Raw genomic sequence first — 18,790 nt, 5'->3', positions numbered from 1 at the left:
TTATTGGTGCCTGCAGGGTGCGAGGTGAAATCTCTCAAGCAGAGGTAGCTGCTCAGAGGCACGGACTGTAGTGTGATCAGCGGAGCCTTATAGGTTTTTCGTCTGGGTCGTTTGCTCATCTCCACCTAGCAGACAAATATTTTTATTAATAAAGCTATATGAATAGAGGAATGAGGAATGACACTGACATTAAAGTGAACAACATAGTATAAAGGCAACTTTTTCCAGCCCTCTAAGTAGAATTGTGTTAGTGAGGATTTATAGCAGTACGGCTTTGTGTTTTATTGCCACAAGCATTAGTATGAATGCCTGCATGCTGAACATTTGTAAAATAGCATCATCTTCAAGAGCGCACCATTATACTCTAAGTGCTAAGTATTATTTTAAAAGAAACTGTATTGCTTTTAACATTTTCATTATGTATAGAAGTCATAATGAGACAAAGCTACTTTTGCTAATTTGCCTCTTCTGTATTTTCACAGAGCAGAATTTTAAATATTTACAGCAATAAGTGGTTGTGTTCAAGAATTATGCTTTGACAATGCAAATTCCTTAAATAAGGTTGAAAGATGCTTTAATACTAAGCCTAGGAGTAAAATGCAGTTGTCTTATAGCCTGAGCTTTTGTTGCACCTTACATGAATCTACAAAATTATATCTGTTTTCACCTTCCTGTGCTTGTTTCTCTGATCCCCGCCAAAAAAACGACTAACCCAACAAAGCACCTCACCAGTGTGGCAGTGAAATGATTGGTACCTATTCATGGAAAGTGCCTGAAAGCTGTAACTGTCCAAGAGTGTACTGAGTATCAGATTTGTAATCCGGCTTTACTGACAGGTTAACTGTTGCTTCTGAAAAGGAGTTTGCAGCACAGAGAGAAGGAAAAGGCCTTACAACAATCTGCACAATCCTACATTATTTACTACCTATCTGTATAGCACAGCTTCAGCTGGCAGGGAAAGTTACAGCTGAGAATGAGAGGTACGTACCGCTGCTGTGAGAAATGTAAATAAGATTAGAGTTGCCAGTCCCTGCTGAGAGGTAAATTTCTTTTCCAGAAGCTGAACACACCTTTTTTTTGAAACACCATCTTTATTTGTGGGAACTGCTAGTCTGCAACCATCTGCCACACTTAAACCCTGGACCTTGTAAATAATCTCTGCTCATTGAGCGCAGCTATGACACAAAATGTAATGTCTTCTTGTTCTACATGTCTAGAAACTAATCTTCCTTTGGCAGCAAACCTGTGGTCTGTCAGCTTGAGTTCCTTTTCATTTATACGCTTATTTTGCTCAGTGCAGATGAGGGTGAAGAGGGGAAGCACAAGGGGGAATTCACAGAGCAAACAAACCGTACCTAACAGGGTGATCAGCTTGCGAGTGTAGATGAAAGATGTCTTCTGCTGCAGCTCACCTGATGCACTGTTTGCTGTTCCTGCATTGCTGACGCGATTCGTGAGCTAATGGGTGAACCGGGTGCTGGACATGCTAGTACAATCTGGGTGGGATGAATATTTGAGTTGGTAGAGCTCTCGTGGCTGGCTGATCACAGGAATTATCTATGTGAGGACATGATTTCAGATCTAAAATGTACTACAGTTACACATGGCCATACTCCAGTATGATCTGCAAGGACTTAATACTGAAGGCTACTCAGACTTCAGCTAAATCAGAAAATTCTGTGCCAAAGGGCATATAATATAGTAGTTCTCTGGTAAATGTAAGTTTTTCTAGTTTGGGTTTTAACAGAGTGTACCTTCCTTTTCCCTGAAGAACAGCCTGTTTTCAAGCAATCTGAAAGATCGTCACTCTCCTACAACACAACATCATGCTGAAGCTGTTATGCTGAATCTGAAATGTGTAGTAAATTGTCTTAGCTTGACGACATTTAAATGAAGGTAGAGTTAGTGTGTCTCTCTTCAGGCTTTTGGGGGAAAGAGGGTTTGCAATGGCCTCCCAAGATGCTTCTTCAGGAAAGTTTGTATTTAAGAGTCAGGCATCCCAAACATTTTTACACAGTTGAGACGAGTTACAGATACCTCAATTACCAGGCAACACTATGGGAATCTATGCTCTGTAGCCTGCCAAATAATATACCTTTACCACAGAAACAGGTATTGAAGGGATGGAGAGAAAATAGCTAATGGTTGTTACAAGTAATCTGTACTGGTAACACTTCTTTTTCCTCCATGAGCCCTTGGAGAAACTAACAAGCGGTGCAACTTTGCAGCTACTTCCACCCCTGCAGTGTTAAATATCTAGACCAGGGCTTGCTCCCTCTCCTGCCAAAGCTAGCCGTGCAGTTTGGCCATGAATCCATGGAAAGCCCTCTTCTTTCTATGTGTCTAAACGTATGCCCAGAATCTTTGTTGTGCAGTTCTGGCTGCATGCATTCACACCATTACATAGCTGGATATGCTCTTCTAATGTGGCCAGATGCAGATCTCTCTCCTTGTGCTCTGTTCCCAGTGTAATCCTTGGCTTTCATGTGCACCCCACCATCAGTGCGTTAGCCCTGTCAAACCAGCTGCCTTCTCTCCGGCAAGGGGTCTGCGACCCTGGAGCCTCATCACAGCGACACATCCGAGATAGCTCAAAAAAGCCAGCAGGCTTCTAGGCTGTGAGCAACCAGAATGACCCGCATAGCCTGAAGCCTACATCCCACCTTGCGGTCCGGACAGCTGTCCTAGGAGGATGTGTCACTTCAGCCACTCCTCCAGCCTACCTGGAGCCCTGGCTTCCCCTAGTTCGGCTTGGGGTGAGCCTCTTGCTGAGGTTGTTAAAGATGCGGAGCAGTGTGTTCCAGGGAAAGCCTGCTTTCTGCCCAAGGCCATGAAAACGTTGCCACCAATTTTTGCCTAAGTTTTGAATATTTATAAAAGATTAAAGATGTCATAACCGTTTCTGAGATGTATCGGGATGATCTACACTGGTCAAGCACTTCTTACCATAGATGTGCTGATTCTTCAGTTCTCCACACACAGCCAGTGTCCCTGGCTAGGGCACCAATGTCACTGATCCGAAGCAAATATTTATTAATTTTTTTTCCTTCTCGGGGTGACTGAAGCGTTACCACGAGATGTATTTTCCTCTTCAGAGAATTTCTGTGTATTCGTATGTGAACTGCTCGCCCAACAGCTGTACAGCCTTGCCAGCTCGCGCATCAGCCCACCGCAGCGAGCGCGTTACCCCTTCTGCCGCTGTGAGCAGCGTCCCGCACCCTCAGGGAAGTCAAGCCCGCACGGCAGCGCCGCGGGGCTGCCACACGCCCCGCCCCCCCCCCCGCCCCCCCGCCTGGCACCGGGCGGGGACTCGCACTCAGCCCAGAGCGGAACGCGCCCGCGCGCTGCTCCCGCCAGGTGGAGCAAGAAACAAAGAATAGCGCTTCCCCGAGCCCCCGGGGTTCGTTCTTTTTTTGTTGTTTCTTTTCTTTTTTTTTCTTCTTTTTATTTTTTTTCGCCTCCGTGTGTGTGCCTTTGACAGACCTTAAATTTGCTTTTCCTCAAACCGAAGTTTCGAGACAACAACGAGGCAAATGGGGAGGGCGGTGTTTCCTTCTCTCTCAGGTTGCTGCGAGAGAGGGTAACGTTCTCTGCCCTTCGCCGTCTGGTAAAGCTTTGGGAGGCGGGGGTGGGACGGGACGGGAAGGTGGGGAATGAATGAGCTGCATAAATTCTCCTTTGTGTGCACACCAATTGTGGTAAGAAAATAACATTTAAAACTTTTACAAGGCAGATCACTCTTTTAGCATTAGTGGGGGGAAAGTTTGGAAAATCTGTTCGTATATACGCAGCAGCATAAAATTCACATTAACATCTCATTAAGTCTAAATCCACTTAGGGACTGATCCAAAGGCCATCAAACTCGATGGAAGGTTTTCCATTGCCTTCACATGGGATTTGGATCACGCTGTTAGTGAGTGGCAAAAGCTCATATTAACAAAAAAACAAACAAACAACCAAAAAAAAAAAACCACAAAAAAACCACCCCACCTGACCTGATAAAAGGCTATAAAAGCATTTCCATTCCTTCTTCTGGGAAATCCCTTTTACGGCTGATCAAATGTAATCGCAGCAGCCACCTCTGTGGCGAAAGCTTCCTGTTAGGCTAACAGCAAGGTAGTTGAGGTACGAATGCAAACGCCACCACTGTTCTACAAAAATTGGAATGGAAACCTCATTTTTTATGATAGTGAATTATCAATAATAGCAGAGGAAAACCTGAAGTGATCAGAAATTAACTTAAATGCTATGTAAACACTATCTAAAAATGGGGAGAGATAAAAGCAACTGAAATCTAGCTCAGAAAAAGCATATGCCTGGTATGATAGTATTTTACACAAGTCTGGTGTACTAACATGGACTAAAATGACTAAAAGTAACTAAATTAACTAAAGTAGACTTTGCATGGTCAAAAGCAAACCAGTTTGTTGTCCAAGTACCCTTTAGAGATCTCAGTACGTGATATCATCACTAATGGCTCTGGTTTCATATGTGGAGATGAATAGTAGTACATTTTAAAAATAAAATTTTCCTTGGGCACCTTCGAATTCCTTGATCTTCATTTACTTTTTAAAAATGCTCCTTCTAGCAGAAAGAGTCTAGAGCAGAGGCTCCAGCTCTGAGGAAGTTTCTTGTTCAGCTGGCCTTAGCTGGGACTTAGCTGATGGCAGAGGCGGGCCTGGAATTTCCTGTGTATTGTTGAAAAACAAATGAAGCGGCAAGCCTCTGATTTTTTGTTCTAAGTATTTTAAATTTGAAACAGACATCATCAAGTTGATTGGGTAGAATGCTACTGAAGATTTGAAAGACTATTCTAATTTTACTTCTACTGTGAGGTTTTAAATCTCCTTTTTCTCTTTGTTATCTCCCTTTACTAGTTTCATTGTGTTTAACAGCTCCTTCCCAGTGCTCAGCCCAAGTAGTGTGGTGAGAGACTGCATCATCAGGTATCTCCATGTCACTGGCAAACTGCCTTCTTATTACCCATGTCCATTAGGAGCTGAACTAAAAACTTCAGTTTGAACAGCCTCCTAATTTTTGAGTGCTAAAGCCCCCTGGATCTACAATGGGGCAGTGATGTTCTTGTAGGAATTCCAGCTCTTAAAATATTAATAAGAATGAAACTTCACCAAAGGAGGAAAGAAGGTGTAGATACTGCCCAACATTTTAAAAATGCATTTAATTACTACATACAACAGTTATGGCAGACCCTAATTTTAGCATGGTATTAAAGTTCATCAGTTAATGAGAAAGGAATTCCTGTAAAGAGTCACGTAGCTGATTCTCTTCATGGCAGCAGATTTCATTTGTACTTTTGTTCTCCTGTCTCCCTCTGGCTTCTCTTTCCCTTTTCCTCTTTTTGGTCTTCAAGCCGTATATAGCCTTGCTGCCTTGCCCCTTTCCCTCGTTGGTGGTTTACATTCATGAAGAACGAAAAGGCCTTGTAGCAAGAAACAATACGTATTGAAAAGCATATTAAAATAACATTCACTGATTTGCAGCAATATCCCAACAGAGGTCAGAAATCTGGCCCTTGGCAAGTACTTTGGAGAAACTGCCAGGAACTGCTAATCTTGTACAACGTTCCCGCATTTTCAGGTAGAAAAGTGTTGCAGGGAAAAAAGTTCAAATTGGCATCTGGGGTTGGAATCATATTTTCACCTGACTTTCTGCTTCAGATTGCAAATCACCTCAGCTTTCTTACAGTTAATCTCATCCCACTCCTTGACTCAAGGGGAGTGTGCCATCGACTAGAGCAAGAGCAAAGTGTTTTGCAGATGCTTCTTCCTTCTGCTTCCTCCTTCCCTCCCCTACTAATAGTCATTAAACACAATGAAGAAAACTACCATAAACAATATTTTGTTGTTTTCGGATAAAACATCGATTTTGGTATTATAGTCCTGGAAATGTGTCAACTCTGAAAAACCAAGAGGGAAGCCCCTTAAGTCAAAGATACCTCTTTGAACCACAACCTCCACACTGCTTTCTCGCTGCAGCTACTGAGGCAGTGTGACTTCCCAGCTGGTACACCAGCACCGAACCACTGCTGAGATCACCTCCTGGGTCCCCAGCCCTGCCAGGTGCTTGCTGGAAGGAAACAGAGCCAAGGTCCTACCTCCACAGAGGATAAGCAGAGATACTGGTACTTTTATTTGTCATTACTCAAGGAAGCCCAAAGTTTAAGTGGAGATTTCTGTGGAGAACACTTGTGAATTTAGGTGCTGAGTGCTCGTGTGGTAGCTGAAGTCCTGTTGTGGGTCAGGGCGTTGGTTAGAAGCCAGCTAAACTTTATACTCTGTTTTGAAACCAGTTATTGCGCAGCTTTGTTTTCCATTAATCTGTGAGCAGCTTACCTTTACTTTTGAAACTGCAGGGCAAATTGTTTAGACAAGCTAGGCTTTTGTCTAGATTTTTAGTTCCCCTGACAAAGCGCTACATTTAAATTAAAAAAAAAAAAAAAAAAAAAAGAATGAAAATGAAACATCTACAATCATCCTGTTAACAGAATAGAATGATTCTGTTGCTGGTTAGATAAATCAGAAAACTGGTCATTTGACAGCATCACTTACATTTTAAGCAACAAATAGAGTGAATCACAAAAACAAACAAACAAAAAAGTTTTAAATGCTGCCATTGCTCCCTACTGTTGCCATCCAAGCACTTCTAGGCTATCACAACAACAGTAATATTAAATGAGAAACTAGTTGCTTAGCCAGGATGACAATTCCATCCTCTCACGTTGTGGCTTTGTTCTCTCACAGCATAATGGGCACGGGAATGTAGCACTGATAATGCTTGCTGGTGGTTTTCTTTAATGTGAAGCCGTATCAGTGAGTCATCCAAGTCTCTGGTAATTTTGTTCAGTTTCTGATTGTGCTGGCAAACACATGGGATATTCACATAACTTGTAGTGTCTAAATTTCACCCCTTGAGAAGTTAATTTATGCCTTCTATGGTTAAGTCGTAAGTATTGCTTACTTGTATGAATGTTTTACACTTCTATACAGCCTTTGGATGTCAGATTATTGATAATTAAGTAGATCCTCAAACACTTCTTAGGGAGAGATAAACACCATTATTATCCACAGCAGTACAGAAAGGAGAGGTGATCTTTCTAAGTCCATTTATTGAGACAATTTAGCTTGAGAGGCCTGATAACACAGTTATAAACACCCAAAAGCAGCCTGGCCAAACTCCATCATTGATTTTTTTTCTTTCTTTAAAAAGAGCAATTTCAAAAAAAGATGACAGTGACAACAATAATCTTTTTTTCCACTTGGCTCATAGTTTCTGAGCATGGAGAATACTTGTGCTTATTTGAGCTGAAGAGCTAGAAATTTCCTGTTTTAAATGTCTTTTGATAATCTAGCAGTTTGACAAACCAAGTCTAAGATTTGTAGAGATATCAGGAAGCATGGTGAAAAGTCAGTTTGTCAGGCTTGTAGAGGCTTTGAGCCTTTTTTCTTATAACAGAAACAGTTTGTGAATGAAATTATGTAGTGATGTATGCATTGCAACTAATCAGTGACCTTCAGATTTAATGCATGAGAAACTTTTAGTCTCAGATGGAAAAGGTAGAAGAATGTAGTGTGTGGGTGAAAAGTGCTGTGGGATGTCAGCAAGAAATCCTTAGTGCCTTTCTAAAAATCCCATTGCTTTAGCAATGGGGCAAATAATTGAATCACATATCATTCAACAGCACTTAAAACTACTCAAATCATAATTAATAGCTTTGTTCAATCTTGATTAAATATACAAATATAATTGTCTATATTAATACTAATTTATAATTAGGCATATGAAATATGAGATTATGTGAGCTAATCAATATAAATTTTATTATTAGAAAAAGAATGCAAATTATTTATATGAGCTTACATGCAGGCCCAAATGTTACTCTCATCAGTCAGACTGGTTACCTATGGATATATTTGTCTGGAGACAGTTTACCGGTGGAACAATTTTCCTGTGTGTTTCAAGTATGCCATGTGTTGGACACATCACTTTAGTCTGTGCTTTTTGTAGAGAAATACTTAAAGCCCCTGCCAATTTCTTTTTCTTGTCAGACTTTAATGGCTTTTGAAAATATGTCATATTTTCAAATACAGGTATTGAAATGAAGGCGTGGAGGAACCTTTAATGTTTCTGTTTGTTACATGATGAGATTATTCACTTTTATGTGGGTGAGGACTTAGGTAGCACTTATTTCCATGACCATCCTTCAGGTAACGTGGAGCTGCTCTAGACACAGGTAAAATATCTTGGGTAATGAAATGATTAATGACCCTTCTCTGCACTGGGCTTGCCAGAGAGTCCTGAGAGGCCCACTTGACTGCTGTCTGCCATACAGACAGGCACCATGGTGCCAAATGACTGGTATCACTGGGAGGAGGGTTAGACAGGGGATGGATCCCCCAGAATTAGTGGTTGCATCCCCTATCCCTCCCACTATCAATCAGAGGAACAAGCATCGCCTTTCTTCTGTCTTTCTTCCTCTTTTCTGGAATGAGACTAGGAGCCTTTGCTCCTACCTTCGTATTGCCCTAGCAAAACTGACTGCAGCCTAAGACCCTCGAGGCAGGTCTGATGTGCTCAGTACACACACAGCTCCACTTGCCTCAGTGAAGTGGAGGAATAGCTGCTCTCACTTTCTTCTGAGCAAAAGCACTGGTCGTTCTCCAACAGCTTTGTTAATAATTGAGACATCCCTGTAGAGACGATAGGTAGTTTTAAAATTTCAGCTAGTTGCATGGTCTGTCTGTGTTCACGCTTAGGAACACATTGAATGAGTTGACTAGAAGTATGAGGGCCAAGAGCACAGTGGGAGAAAGACTTACTGTATCTTTATAGTTTTTTTATTCAAAAACTAAATATGATAAATTTGATATTTCTAATAGAAATAGTGGTAATAATTAGTTGATTAAAGAGATGTAGGATACTACCAAGGAAACATCCTGAATGTAGCTGGGCAGTTCATTGCCAGCATGTCTATAGGTAGTACTAGCTTCCACCCTTCTCTGTTGCCAAAGCACATCCTTTCTCTGACACACAACTCATTTCCATTAAATGCAATTATTTCAAATAATTGTCACTGTTGCCATACTGCCACCATTTGGTCCCACTGTGGGAGAAGACCGTGTTAGTCACAGTTGTTCTGTGGACAGGAAGGCTGAAGCCTAGGACAAATTGTTAACAGAAAAAGAGCTAGACCCATTTTTATTACTGATTTCCTTTTGGGGTTTTTTTCTTGTTCTTTTTTTTTGTTTGCTTTTGTGGTGTGGTAGCAGAGGAAGGCAACCAGCATTGCTGTTAAGAATAGATTTTCGTCATCATTTACCCAAGTATCTTAGAATATTCATTTAATATGTGGACATATAAGAGATGAAATGGTCACCATTTCCATTAGAAAGAAACCAATATTATTTCTGACAAGCTCCTGAGCTGAGCTGTTCTCACTGCAGGCAGGAATGTTTTCTTAATCCACATCTTCAATGGGGGCATGAGCTGGGTGTTTCTGCTCTAAGAAAGTGATTAAGATGTTAACATGCTTGGACTAGATATTAAGGAATATTAATCCATGAATTTATGGTCTTAATTGGATTGAGTGCTTGCAAATAAATGAGTGAAGCAACAGAATACACCAAAATCAAGATCCCTAAGAAATGCCATAAAATAATGCAAAATTAGTTTCTACAAAATTTATGCCTTCTTCTACTGATAACAAGATTTCATATCCTTTGTAGTTTCTTTTTCTCTCTGTTTCATCAGTCTGAAAGAGCCTCAACTTTGAAGCTCTTGCAGCAGAGAGCATAACCAGATTGGGTTAATCTTTGTCGCAGTATTCTCAAGGAGCATCACTCATCATTAACAGAAACTAAGTGATCTACAGTGATGTCAATACTGCAAATCAAAGTGCATTTTGTGGATTCTGGATGCTATGAATTTGTCTTTAATATCTGATTCTGGCCTTAGTAAATTAACAGTTGGGAAAATTATGCAAAAATAATCCCATGAAAGTTAATCAAGGCTGCAAAGAGGATGGTAATATTTTCCTGAGAACAGAGCACAGTACACATACTTAAAGAAAAATTATTGTTGTTGGAAGAAATATTCCATAAATTATCTAGCACTGTGTTTACTGCAATGACTTTGGAAATAATTCGAGATTTCAGCTTGGGGGGGTGTGTGTGGGGAGACTTGGAGTATGAATTCACACATGCATGATTATGGTACTTGAAGAAAGTTGTTAAAAGGGGACAAAGTTGGGAGTAAATCTGCTAAATGTGGTTGTTACTTTCCCCTAAAAACATAAATGTCATGCACACCTCTCCCTAACCTGAAAGGAAAGGCTGCTTGCACATGCAGTTAATGGTTTGTTCTCTGGACCAAATTGAGCCTCGCATAATTGGGTTCAGTTCCATTAGCTCCTGAAGAGCTGCATTCACTCTGCCAGATTTGGATTTGGATTTCAAATTCTGGAAGTCACCAACTTCTCTTTCATCATTTCCTGTGCTCACACTTGCATAAATGAAAGCACTGACAATGTATGAATAGGTCCGCAAAGCTGCATATCACTAGCAAGGCATTTCTGTGATCGATTACAAACTTATTCATCTTTAATTACTTATTAATGTGGAAATTAATTTTCAAGACCAGAAGCTTCTAGATTTTAGGTTCATATAAATTGCAGGAAATATGAATTTTTAAGTGCACTTTTTCTAATATTTTACGTGATATTTTGAGTGGATATACGTGATATATTTAACTGGAATTTCTTCACAGAAGTATTGGAAGTTGCAAGCCAACACACTGGCTTTGAAAGCATTGACCTAGGTTTATTCTGCCATATCTGGTGTTCAACATGCTGTTTCATCCATTTTGTAGATGTATTTTGTTTTTCCCACAGAACTGAACAAAAGGGCAAGTCTTAATTTTTTTTATGATGCATGATTCTAATGATACAATGTGAAGCTAATGACAGGTTTTCCATTTCCATTTATAAATATAGAAAACTTCACATATTCACCTGCAGAACATGAAGCAGAGATTGGTTCAGAATCTGAAGTCTATTTTTGTTTAAATATGGAAACTCTTCTTTAATAAAAAATAAATCCTTAAAAGCATGAGTGTTATGTGAGAGAAGAGTAATAATAATTACCAGACTGCAGTTATTTCTTTTTGAAGACTCTTTCTCTTAATATTGTTGGCAGCCGCCATTCAAAAAAGCAGACATTTGAGTTTTCCCTTACATGTAAACAGTAGTGTTAATAATATTATATTATTATATAATTATAATACTCTTATTATAATACTACTATTATGATAGTAGTATTATAATATAGTATATTGTATTATATTATATAATATTAATAGCAATGATTCATGTTTTTAGTAGTGGTAAAAGTACGCTAGTGGCCTAGCAGTTCTAAGAAATTCTCTCGGCATTCAGGAACTATGCAAAAACCACTATGAGGTGGGGCCTACATTTAGGGCTGAATGTAAATACTCAGATAAGATAAAGCACACTACCCTTTGCCCAGAAACACAGAAACTTTGCTTTTCATTACCAATTAGTTAGCTACTCAGCAAGCTATATCAATGACAGAAATGAGACAGACAGGAAATAAGAAATTAGGCATCTCATAGAAGCATCTTTCTCTCACTGCACTGAAACATTGTCACGTTACAAATATGTTTTGGAAAATATACAATATTTAGAACATAGGTGAGCAATATGTGCTATTTTTTTCCCTTCTGTGCATTTCAAAGAGTCAAGTCTAAATGTAGCATTAATAAAGAAGAAAAAAAATCTACATTCTCTTGTACACATTCAAAGGGATCATAGACTGATTAAGTTCAATTGCATTAGGTTTTGAGTTGCCTGCACAGTCTTTTGAAGATCATGTCTCATTGAGATGTACAATGTAGGAAGTTCATCCCCCTTCCACTGCTGTTTTTGGCAGCCTTCAGATGAATCGGGCTAAACATCATGACATTGCATCATTTTAATATTAATCAGAGCTCTATTTAAAAATATGAAAAATACTTAAGACTGACACTTATCTTCATATTTCTGTATCTTAATAAGTAGCCTGGTCTTAATCTTTCCAGCCTTCAGAGGGACATGAGATGATCAACACAGCTAAGAATCCATTAGATTAATTAAAAACTTTAATATGATGCTAAATACCTATCATCAGGGCCTCAAATTCAAAAGTGTTGCCTTTTTTTTCCCAATCCAGACTGTACATTTGTGGGAAAATAGCAAACTGTTTGGAAAGATGCTGCGCAAACACAGTTGTCAAATCTTTGTTTCAAATTCAAATCAAGTGCAGAGTAGTGGGGGAAGTTTTTTGTACTTCATGCACGAAATATTTTCCCAGGGGTAGTGGGATAGTTTGTGATTATATTTACATCCAGGGATAATATGTGATTATATTTACACCAAGGATTTGCATCCTGTGGATCTAGTTCATAAAGAGTAATAATGAACAGGTCACCTAACTTTATAGGTCAAAATCAAGATAAAATAATCTCTGCAGCAGTGACTTAAAAAAATGGACAGAGTGCATCTTCAGCAAGTTTGTAGGTGATACAAAACAGGGAGGAGTAGTCAACACACCACACAGGTGTGCTGCCATTCAGAGGGACCTTGGCAGGCTGGAGAAATGGGCAAACAAGATCCACAAGAAGCCCAGCCAAGGAAAGTGCCAAGTCCTGCACCTGGGAAGGAATAACCCCATGCACCAGTACATGGTGGCGGGAAGCAGCTCTGCAGAAAAGGCCCTGCCAGTCCTCGTGGGCACCTAGTTGGGCATAAGCCAGCAATGTGACCTTGCCACAAAGAAGGCCAACAGCACCTTGGGCTGCATAAGGCAAAGCAGCATCAGCAGGTCAAGAGAAGTGATCCCTCCTTTCTACTCAAACATGTTGAGACACATCTGGGGTGCCAGGTCCAGTGCTGGGCTCCCCAGCATAAGAGAGTCATGGACATACTGGAGCAAATCCAGCCAAGTGCCGCAAAGAAGATTAAGGGACAGGAGCACCTCTCATGTGAGGAGTGGCTGAGAGAGCTGGGACTACTCAGCTTGGAGTAGGGAAGGCTTGGGGAATCTTCTAAATGTGTAGATTGATGGGGGAAGTAAATATGAATGACCCAGACTCTTCTCAGGGGATGTCAGTGACAGCACAAGGGACAGTGGGTATAAACTGAAATACAGGAAATTCTGGCTGAACATAGAAAGACTTTTTCCTGAGAGGACCGTTAAACACTGGATGCCCTGAAACGTTGTGGAGTCTCCACCACTGGACATGTTCAAAACCTGACTGGTCACTTAGCAAATGGCTCTTGCTGACCCTGCTATAAGTAAGATCTAGCTTTGAATACTGGTATTAATTGCCTGGGATACTTCTGAGTGTCTCCTGGGATACTTATGACTGAAATCTAAGGCAATTTGATATATTTGCATACTTAGACTCGTACAAAACTAGGTATATATGTGAATCCCTAGAAGAATGTATAATGCAGGTGTGGACCATAGCAGTTTTTGAAGGGTACTGAATATATTCTGACAGGTATAAGCAAATTTAGACAGATGAAAGGGATCAATGGTGCAATTATTGATAGCTATGTATGTACACAAATCATCGGGAGGAACTTTAATCTCCCTTTACAGTTTTTGGATTATGAGAAATACTGAGTGAGAAGGCAATTTACTCCTGAAGGAGAATATAGAAATAGAAGTTCCTTTGTGGATCTCTTTCACAGGATTAACATTTAGATACGTATCCAACAAAGACATAATTTTTGAGCTTTCCAAAGTGATTTCAAAAGTCAAACAGAAAGGAAACATGCTTTGCTGGTAATAGCAAAGATTGCTTTGTCCAAACTCTTTTCAGCAGTAGGATTCTTTCAAATAGTTGTAGCTTTTATCAATATTAGTCCAAGGAAAATTAGGTTTTGTTCTTTACATATGGAATATGGTATCTGTGCTGGGAGGCTGTATAAATTCTTTCAAAAGCTGTATTCTTTGGGATTCTCGTGAGGAATCTTATGAAAGGCTGATGTGTATTGTCTTTATCACAGCATGCTTTGACAATAAAATTACTATCTGCCTCAGTTCATTTGCTGTCTCCAAAGGAAACTGATTTACAGATCTTCCTGCTAGCTCATCTCTTATTTAATCTACCTGCTTATAATTATTGTTGTAATTAACTTATAAATTATTATTAGTAGTTTATTCATATTTAGAGATGGGCATTCTGACAGTTGGTCTAATGACATCTGGCATATTCTTCATCCCAGCATGATCTGTTTACTCAGTTTTAACATAGCTTTGCACTCCAAATTTACTGGTTTCTACAGCTGAATTTTTGGGAACCTTATTGCTATAGGATGCTATGAAATGTGGCTATTCTGATTCTGAGATCATGTGCCCACTCTGTTCATCCCCTGGGAGCACTGGTAATCAGACAGTGAAATAACCTCAGAAACATCTGCACTATGGGAAAAATCTTAGACATTGAGAATAGGACCAACCAATAAGATTTCTTTACAGCTGACTTTAGAAATACCTCTTTCTAATCCATTTTTAATGTTTCAAAATTTAAAGCAGATGTGGGGAATTTCTTCAGTAGCTGTATACCTTAGGGAAGAGTCAAATAGGTAATCCCTTTGTTTTATTTCTTTGCATATCAGAAAGTGCTGACAGACAATGAGGTATTGCTTGGGTAAGGGATCAGTATTGCAGATTTTCACATGCACCGCTGAAGATTCCCAGCTGGCAACGTGTCTAGAAAACTGAAGGGGAGCAAATGAAGTCACAAGATTTCAGGCATATGCTATAGGAAGGGGTGTGTGTGTGTGTGTGTGTGTGTGTGTGTGACAGATACAGATCCTGTAAGAGGTCACAAGATTTTATTTCATGTAAGATGCAAGAGTGACCCTGGAGGGAGGCTCCAGCCCAGTGGGCAGCAAAAGGCAAAGGAAGAGCAAGGACACAGATACAATGCTGTCACTGCACAGTCAAAGGCAATCAGTGATATACTTGATATTTCATGGCCCTTTATGCCAATGTCAAAACAGCTCCTGTGTAGTTCCTGCAGATGAACACAAAGCACCAAGTCACATGCTGCCTTTGTCTCCTATTTTCCATACTGGCATAAAAGACTGTGGTCTGGAACCCCTCTCCTGAATCACTGGGTCTGACTGTGTCTTCTCCCATAAACAGCCAGTATCGAGCATTTAATGGAAATTAAACCAGAACATATTATATTAGTGATATATTCCCAAACATGTATACATGTATATTAAATAATTTGTAAATAATTATAATGTTTGCTTCTCTAACACTATGTTACCGATCTAACATGGTTCTTTTTAATAGTTTTTGTTAACTTACCAGAGAAAAATGTAGCAAAAACTAGGATGGAAGGCAAATAATTGCAGAGGTGGTTAACTTTCAGAAGAAGACTGAAGTGATTGAAGGCATGTAGTTTATAAAAGATATGAATGAGAGGTAACAGGATAGATGTCTTTAAAATACCAAGTGATATAAAAAAAGAAAACAAAAATAACTCCCTGCCTCCTTTCTCCCATTGGCTTTCTTTCACTTTCTCTGAGCAGCAGCCATGTGTCTTGCCCAGGATATGGACACTGTTAACTTTGAATAATCAGTCATACTGTCTCCTTTTTCCTCTCATTCTGATCTTTGAGGTTTTTGCACCATTGCTTGGTTTAAACCTTAAGCAGTTTTGGATTTAAATTCCAATGAAAGGTGCCTAAACTGCATAAGAGGACAAGAAATAAATCGTTCCAGTAATGTATACATTTGAAAGTTTAAAGAATCCATTTTTTTCTTAAGTCATCTAGGCTTTTTATTTTGGGTTGTTTCAGACAGAAAGCGGAATCTGAACTGACATTCTTGTGATCACCAGGACTTCTGAACATAAATTGCTACAGGACTGCTGAAACTAAAGCTGTGTGTGGCATTTGATTACTGTAAGAACAAGTTAGGTTTTCATGACAGCATTTTCTATCTCCAAGCTATTTCCAGTGCTTTAATATAATCTACTGATGATGAAAACTAAAACCTCAAAATATTTGGGGGAAAAGACTCAATGATCAAAAATCACAATAAACCCAAGAAAAGAAAGTAAATACTAACTATAAAAAAGTAAGATTTTCTTTAAGCTTCACACTATGTAAGGGTTTTTCCAAGGCTATTAATCTTAATCCTCAAGTTTTTAGTAAAGACACCAACAATCTCCATGACATTATAAATACCATTGGAGCTGCAAGAAAATGTAAGTTTATGGTCTTCTATTGGTGAAAACAGTTCTCTAATGTATTGTGGAGTCCTTTCTGTAAAGGTGATCTACAGAGCCACTCAAGAAATGGTTTTTTTTAATCATTTTTTTTTCCACCAGCCTCCCTTAAAAAACTACTCTAAATACTTCAGATAACTTATTGTAAATTATTTTTCACTTCCTGCACATTTGTATGAAATAAATGTACAATGTAAGTTGCACAGTTATTTCCCAGTGATTTTCAGTGGGACTCTATGCACTAGCAAATGTTTTTGAATATGATTTTGGATCATTGAATTGAGTCTACATGCAGATTAAGTTTCATGTTGGATTGTAATGGCTTTAAGCCAATTGCAGACGGAGTACAGCTCAACAGGGAGTAATAGCTCAATATATTTAGATAACCTTCATTTAAAAAAACCAACCAACTTTATAATTCTTAGAGATTCCCTGGTAAGAACTGCCTCATTTGCTTTCCTATCATTTTTTTGCCTCTCAGCCATTCATTGAGAACTATGTACCTTTAGTGCAATTGTGTGTGTTCAGTCAACACCTGGCTAGTGTGCATATCTTTACTTTGTAACATGAAGGTATATGATAACACCAAATGTGTTTGATTTTTCATCAGTGAAAATTGTTCCTGGTCTCTGCTGTATGCCGAGATAAGTTTTCAGCTGCTGTTTTCAGTCATGAAGTCATTTCAGCGATCAGTTTTCAGGCATGATGACTCCTGTTATTCATATTAGAGGTTAGTTGCTTCTTTAATCCTTTTCCACAGCAAACTTAATATTCCTGAGCAGATGAGCATTCTTTGGGCATGGAAGGTGTTTGCTGATTGAGAGCGGTTTTTGATCAATTCCTTTACAAAAAAAAAAAAAGTAGTGCTTGGGAATGAGGTGCGGTTGCACTCTAAGGGTCATGGGCTGAGGGGACTTAGACACCAAGGTGTGAAAATGGGGGGAAGTGGGAGCAAATACCAGGCTTTCTTGGATGCTTACATTCTAGCTATAGCGAAGAAAAAGAAGAAAAAGAAAGTGGAAAATACATCTTCTGTTTCTCTCCAGTTTATATTTCTAAAGAAAACAACACAAGGTCTAACCCAGGAAGAAATGCTCAGGCAAACAATTTTTCTCTCTCTTGCTTTTCCTGTATGAGGAAATTTCTGTCTGAAGAAGAACGAGACAAATAGACCGTTTAAGAAAAGATGAACTAGAAAAGATCAGTAATCTCCCAGCATATTTTCACAGAGACCCAGTACTTTATACTTTGTATAGAGTATATCAATACAATTTCTTTCAAATTCCTATTCGTTTCACTTCGTTGCATATGATATGCATCTATTTATTTATTTTTATCAATGCCTGAGATGTATTTATACACACCACCTTCAAATTAAAAAGATTTATGTTGTCATCTTATGCTTCTGACAATATTATGGCAATGCTAGCTTTTTTCCCTTGTCTAGCTTAAATGCCCCCAAAGTATTCAGGCTTCTAACATATCCTTAAAGGGTCCATTTCCTGCAAATTTTTACGCTGTAGCGTAACTTGTTATTATTTTTAGTCTTGCTTTTTTGTTCCTGTTTTAGCTTATGAAAAGTACCTTTTTTTCCAGGAGGTGAAGATGATTATACACTAAAAATTAAACTGCTTTCCTAGAATTTTCCCTTGTCATATTTCCCATTGGTTTGAGGGTTTTTTCCTTCCTGAATGACAGTGAGTATAGTTCAGCTACACAACTATCTATAATAACCTCTTCTGAACACCACAACAGCAAAGAGAACTATGTTCTTTTTGGGAATTAACATCCGCAGGCAATAATTCTATTTCATAAAATAATAAGATAGAATGTGTGAGTTGAATTATAATGCTGGGTTTAGGAGTTAAATATATCCTTTCTCATTCCTGTGGGTCCAAGGCACCAGAAGACATGCAATATAAACTCTGAGATGCATGTCTGTAATATTGATCATCTGAACTAAAGAAAACCAAAATATTAAGGGATATACAGATTAGGATACTCTTATACTATTTTTTTAACTTAGTCCAATATCTGCTTCAATTATTTCACGGAACTAATGGAGTGGGATGCCAGTAGATATATTGGTTCAGCAATCGTCTCGATTTAGGTCGTTTTTCTTTCAGTGGGAGAAATGCATACAGCTCAGCTGTAAGAAAAGCCAAACAGAACAGGACTAAATTCTTTGGTGCTGCACCTAAGTGCTGAACCTTTCTGGGCCAGATCATGTGCAACTTGTTTTGCTACCCTTGGAGAACTCTGCATCGTAGAAACTGATATGAAGCATCCATTGCTCTCCCTCTTTCTCTCTTGCCATCTCAGGCCAACTGCAGCATACACTTGATTACCTGTGTTCTGATATTTGCAACTTCACATCTTGACAACAAAGTTTAGTAATTGATTGTACAGGCAAAGAATTACCCTAAGTGAAGCAGTCGCTCCCTTGCAGCTTTTGAAAAGATTA

Source organism: Falco peregrinus, chromosome 4, assembly GCF_023634155.1.
Source record: "Falco peregrinus isolate bFalPer1 chromosome 4, bFalPer1.pri, whole genome shotgun sequence".
NCBI lineage: Eukaryota > Metazoa > Chordata > Aves > Falconiformes > Falconidae > Falco > Falco peregrinus.
Note: the sequence above shows the minus strand (reverse complement) of the source record.